The 6,588-nt window shown below is 48.3% G+C and overlaps 1 pseudogene; it reads left to right on the top strand.

The window, feature by feature from the left end:
- Positions 1-541: 541 nt before the first annotated feature.
- LOC100971175 (protein FAM151A-like) lies at positions 542-2,376 on the top strand (annotated as a pseudogene).
- Positions 2,377-6,588: the final 4,212 nt, after the last annotated feature.

A 6,588-nucleotide genomic window follows, 5' to 3' on the forward strand; every position in this document is an offset into this window, starting at 1 on the left:
CCCAGCTAATTTTTGTATTTTTAGTGCAGGCGGGGTTTCATCATGTTAGCCACTGGTCTTGAACTACTGATCTCAAGTGATCCACCTGCCTTGGCCTCCCAAAGTGTTGGTATTATAGGTGTGAGCTACCATGCCTGACCCCCCAAAAACTCTTAACTATAATAAAACTGTAGGGCTAATGTTGCTTTTGGTGCAAAACACACCCATTTAGTATGCAGACATTGGGCTGAATCCACTGCAGTGAACGTGTATTAAGTCCTCACTGTGGGTTAGGCAGGGCTGGCCTGGAGTTTACATGTTTTTGTGTCACTGATTCATTGGCACATGGGTAAACAAGTTATTAATTAATGCACTCAAGCAGGCAATGTTGTCCGAAAGAAAGATTCCACACAGGGAACAAAATAATGACACTTAAAAGGTTTGACTGGTGGAGAATGAGGTGCTGCTGGGGCCTCCTGCCTCCCACGGGATCCCAGCTTGCAGGGAACCTTGGGGACTCTGGGTCGTGCGGAGTTGGGGGCGTTCCCCAGAGAGCGTTGTCATGGCCTGCATGGAGCAGTTATCGAAGAATCAGGTCAAGTGGGGGTTTGCTGGCATTACCTGTGTTTCTGTAGTGGTCATGGCCGTGATAGTCCTTGCCATCACCTTGCGGCGGCCAGGCTGTGAGCTGGAGGCCTGAAGCCCTGAGGCTGACATGCTGGATTACCTGCTGAGCCTGGGCCAGATCAGCTGCCGAGATGCCCTGGAGGTCACCTGGTACCACGCAGCCAATAGCAAGAAAGCCGTGACAGCTGCCCTGAACAGCAACATCACAGTCCTGGAGGCTGACGTCAATGTAGAAGGGCTCGGCACAGCTGACGAGACAGGAGCTCCCACCGTGGCACACCCTCCGGCTATCTACAGTGATGACGCACTGGAGCAGTGGCTGGATGGTGTGCTGGGCTCTTCCCAGAAGGGCGTCAAACTGGACTTCAAGAACATCAAGGCCGTGGGCCCCTCCCTGGACCTCCTGTGGTAGCTGACAGAGTGGGGCAAAGTCTGGCGGCCCATGTGGATCAACGCTGACATCTTAAAGGGCCCCGACATGCCCATCTCAGCTGAGGTCAGTGCCACACAGTTCCTGGCCCTGGTCCAGGAGAAGTATCCCAAGGCCACCCTGTCTCCAGGCTGGACCACCGTCTACGTGCCCATGTTCCCAAACAGGACGTACACCCAAGCCATGGTGGAGAAGATGCACGAGCTGGTGGGAGTGGTGCTCCAGAGGGTCACCTTCCCTGTGCGGTCTTCCACAGTGCGGGCCGCCCAGTCCCACTCCAGCTGGCTGCTGAGCCAATCTGAGAGGTACAGCCTGACGCTATGGCAGGCTGCCTTGGACCCCATGTTGGCAGAGGATCTGCCCTACGTCCAGGATAACACTGCTGTCCACCACGTCTACTGTGATATCTTTGAGCCTTTCCTGTTGCAGTTCAAGCAGGTGGCCTCTACTTGGCAGGGTGCCATGAGGCTTAGAGAGGATGGCTGTAGAGCTGTGGCCTACAGAAGGTGTTTCATGAATAGCAGCCACCTCACCTTGGTGATTTGGGGCCCCACAGTGAATGCCACATGGAAACAAATGTACTACACGGGAGGCAGCCTGATCCCTCTTCTCCAGCTGTTCGAGGGTGATGATCTTCTCAATGCTGCCCCAGGGGTACAGCAATGGTAACCCTTCCAGACACAGAAGGCATGATCCTGCTGGACACTGGCCTCAAGGGAACTGTGGCTGAGAACCCCGTGCCCACTGTTTGTGCTCCAAGTGGCAGCATCCTGAGGTTGGAGTCCTGCCTGCAGCAGCTGGCCACACATCCCAGACACTGGAGCGTCCATTTGCAAATAGTGGAGCCCACAGCCCTCTGGCCGTCCCTGGCCTTGCTGGCATCCCTGTCCAGCCTTGACCTCTTGCATCGGCCTGTGTGGATGGTGGCCAACATCTCCCACGGGAGTTTTTCAGTCCCTGGCCACATGGCTGGCAGAGAGCTGCTTACAGCTGTGGCTGAGGTCTTCCCCCATGTGACTGTGGCACCAGGCTGGACTCAGGAGGTGCTGGGCAGTGGCTACAGGAAACAGCTGCTCACAGATATGCTAGAGCTGTGCCAGGGGCTCAGCTTCCAGATGCAGGCCAGGCCACGGGGCCACAGCACGCCTGGAGCTGTTGCCAGGCTGCTGGCATCCTCCCCTGGGGCTACTGTCACAGTGGAGCACAGCCCAGCTGGGGGCAACTATGCCTGTGAGAGGACAGCGCTGCTGGGAGCCAGGGCTGTAGACAGAACCCGAATCTACTACACGCTGCCCCAGGGGTACCACAAGGACTTGCTGGCCGATGTTTGCAGAAACTGAGCACCCAGGGGTGGTGGGCCAGCAGACCCCAGGGTGGAGTCTTCCCATGGGGAGGCAGGAAGAAATAAAGACCTTTGCCTTTCTCCAGGCAAAACAAAACAAAAAAGAAAGGTTTGAAACCCTGGTCTGGATATCTAGCTTATTGTGTGTGGTCAATAGAAGCTCTTTAATAAATGAAAAATGTTTTACTCACCTTTTCACTCCTTTGCTAGAAAAGACAACTTGGAGTTTCCAAGAGAACAGTCTGTGCCCTGGCTATGTTTCAGAAATGTTCATTCTATTCAGTCCAGCTGCAGGGAAAAGGATTGTTGCTAGAAGAAAGGGCCTACTTTACACAGCTGTGTCTAGGGAAGGCTGAGGTAGTTGCTCCCCATGGCCGTCTGATTCTCCCCCTGGCCCTCTGATTCTCCCCCTGACTGTTTTATGGTCAGGCCCATGTGCAGCTACTGGGATCCCTAATGATGCCTGATATATGGGGAGCTTAAGTGGCTACATTTAAGGCTTAGATATTAGCAGGGGACTCTTGCACTGTCTGAAGACGAGCAGTTGATGTATTCCATGTGCTGTAGTCTGCCAGCCCATTAGAATTTAATTAAGCACATTCTTTCCTGACAGCCTTATGGTGCTCAGGAGCAAGATGCTTTTGGCTTTGTGGCTGCATTTGGAACTCATTCTTTCTCCTTTTTTTCTGGAAGCTCTCAGCATCTCCTCTGCCTTCAGAGAACCTGTGGTGGTGTGTATCAGAATCACTCCTGGAGATTTTGAGTCAGTTGGTCTGGGACAGCTATCTTCCTTTTAATAATCCTCCATAGGTGACTCTGAATTGCTCTGAGGCCTGAGACCTGCTGACCTCTGTAGGTTAATGATCCTCAAGCCAACACCTCCACTCCAGACCTCCCGAGCTTCAGACATACGCAACCTTCTGTCTTTTGGGCAGCTCCACCTGGAATGTCTACGAGGCGCCTCAAGCTCCAAGTAGATGTCCTATAAGTTTTGGAGTCCCTCACCTGCTCTGTATTCAGTTCATTCTATTTATTTATTCTTTCTTCCAAAATATCTCTTCATTCTCTCACCTCCTAAGGAAAATTCTGCCTTTTGTAAACAAGGTCTAGTTGTCACTGGATGGAGAAGCTGTTTCTCTGATTCACCTGATTTCCCTTTTACTTGAGAATTTCTCCCTAACCATTGCTCCCATCTCATAAATAACTTATAATAACTTCGGTAGGGGCCTGTGATTTCCCCTGCATGCATGCATGCTTCTTCCCTTAGTTTCCTCTAGCACAGCTGAGACGAGGCGGGAAAACCTGACTGGATTTGTCCCACTGGAGACTCAGTGATAAGTGAAGGGAGATCGACACAGGGTGTACTGTAACACAGGGTGTACTGTGACCCAGGATACCTGGCATTCAGCACCTTTCCCTTTGAAGCCTGAAGGGCCTGCCTCACCTGAACTCCCCCTGGCATCCCTGTGGCGGGTACTATCTTGGCACTTGCCAAGTCGAGTGTGTGCCCAGAACAGGTCTTTACCCAGAACAGCTGGAGCAAGGTCCTCTCCCTGCTTCCCCGCTTCATTTCTGCTTCTTGTCAGAGCATCCATCTGGTTCTCAAATGGCTGCTGTTGGATATAACCACTCCCTTCAGAGGAGACCATGCCTATTCCAGGGCCAGGGTTGCATAAGGTTCAGCACTGCAACCAAACCAAAATATGACATAGTGACCCCGATTTTAATGATGAACTCACATGACACCCCCTGGCCATGCCATTGCCGCTGCCTTAGTTCCAGGCTTCAGTAGCTCTTGCCAGCCAGTAGCAGAAGGCTCCCCTCCCCCCTCCCATCTTTCACCACATCCAGTCTTCCCACAGTAGCTGGACCGGACCCACAATCCTAAAACTACACAATATCACCATTTAGCAGTTCTCAAACTATTTGGTCTTAGGATTCTTTTACGCTATAAAAAATTACTGACGAGGCAGGCGGATCATGAGGTCAGGAGATCGAGACCATCCTGGCTAACACAGTGAAACCCCGTCTCTACTAAAATATGAAAAATTAGCCTGGTGTGGTGGCATGTGCCTGTAGTCCCAGGTGCTCAGGAGGCTGAGGCAGGAGAATCGCTTGAACCTGGGAGGCGGAGGTTGCAGTAAGCTGAGATCGCGCAACTGCATTCCAGCCTGGGCGACAGAGCAACACTCCGTCAAAAAAAAAAAAAAATACAGAAAACCCCAAAGATATTTTGTTTATGTGACTTATATCTGTCCGTATTTACTATATAAATTAAAACACAGAAATTTAACAAATATTAACTTACTAATTCATTTAAAAATAGCAATAATAAACTCATTACATGTCAACATAAATAACACGTTTTAACTAAAAAGTAATCGTATTTCCTAAAACAAGAAACAAAATTGCTTACAAGAGTGACATCGTTTTATATCTTTGCAAAACTTTTTAATGCTTGAATCAATAGATTAAGCCAGTGACTCATCACTGTTCCTGCATCCAATCTGTTGTGCCACGTTGTTTTGGCCAAAGAGTGTGAGAAAAATCTGGCCTTATACAGACATGTAGTTGAAAAGGAGAGGAGTATTTTAATAGTCTTCTTGACAATTATGGGTTTTTTGTGTTTTGTTTTGTTTTGAGATGGAGTCTCACTGTGTTGCCCAGGCTGGAGTGCAGTGGCACGATCTTGGCTCACTGCAACCTCTGCCTCCCGGTCAAGTGATTTCCAGCTAATTTTTGTATTTTTAGTAGAGATGGTGTTTCATCCTGTTGGCCAGGCTGGTCTCAAACTCCTGACCTCAAGTGATCCACTTGCCTCAGTCTCCCAAAGTGCTGTGATTACAGGTGTGAGCCACCTCGTCGGGCTAAGTGGTTCTTTTTTTTTTTTTGGATTCTATACCCAAACTCAAGAAGTGATAGTTTCTTAAAGGTTTATTACAATATGGAATCTGAAACTATATCAATAAACTTCTTGTACTATCTCACATTAAAATCCATCCATTTCTCCTGTACTTTGAACGTGTCTTTTGCTTGCGCGTGGTTGCCTAATATTAGATGTTGATAATTTGAAAAATATTGGTTCACTGTGTGGTATACATTTTCTAAATGTTGACGTTTTTACTATCCAATATTTAGATAGCACAATTTGTTAGTATTACCATTGGAATATCATTGGAAAACTCCTTAAGTATTATTGGGAAGCTGTCAAGCTCACAGTGGTAAACACAAGTTTTCCAAAATTCTGATTCTCACTGGAAAGCTTGGATTTTATTATTGGCAACAAATACCATCAGTTGTTTTCCTTGAAGAAACAGTCTCAGGAGATCCATTTTTGAGAAAACAGCTGCCAAAACTCCAATCTGAATATCCTTAATTTGTCTGCCCGTCGTTTCTCTTAAGTAAAAATGTATCTTCTGAAAAAAAGTGATTAGTTCACTTAACCGAAGCAGTCACACAAGTCATTTTTCCTTGAGACAATCATTGTACATCGATGTGTGGCGGAAGTGGTACTTCTAGTGGTACTTACCAGTCCACACAGAATGTTAAAACAAGGTGTTACGCAAGGGTTGATATTTCATAACGTTAATAACTTCTACTCTTTGATCATAGAGAAGCTTACGTGTGGCTTTTTAAATAATTTATTTTTTAAATGAGTGTGTGGTAGTGGAGAATACGACAGCTGTCAGTACAGTGTAGTGTCACTATCTTGATCTGTGCTGAGGGAACAGCAGTTTTACCCCCTGTTGCTTATGCACCATTATTACAAACGTCAGCATAGGGAGAAAAGGCAAATAACACCTTCATCTCATTATGAAAAGTTTGACCTCATGGAACCCCCACCACAGGGTCCTCTTGGGAATCCCAGGGATCCAGAGTGCACATTTTGAGAACTTTCCATGTTTCCCCACTTCCAATAGGCTAAAAAAAGGCTAGACCAGTGGTGGCATTTCATGAACCCCAATCTTCTTCCTATTCTTCTGCCAGCACTGTCCATAAAAATGTGATATGTAAGGAGGAATAGCTGGGAGGGAGCCTGAGTCCTGTCTGTGGGGGAGAGAACTTCAGGAGTTGCCAGCAAGCCCAGCTGTAATTGAAACATCTCAGGGAGGCTGCTGGGGGGCGGGGGTTGACATCAGCCAGGTGGCAGTCAGCCCCGGGGCACTCAAGGCTTCAGCAGTTTTGTGGAAAGTCTGGTGTGTGCTTTGCT

The sequence above is a fragment of the Pan paniscus genome, chromosome 2 (assembly GCF_029289425.2).
Source record: "Pan paniscus chromosome 2, NHGRI_mPanPan1-v2.0_pri, whole genome shotgun sequence".
Taxonomy (NCBI): Eukaryota; Metazoa; Chordata; class Mammalia; order Primates; family Hominidae; genus Pan; species Pan paniscus.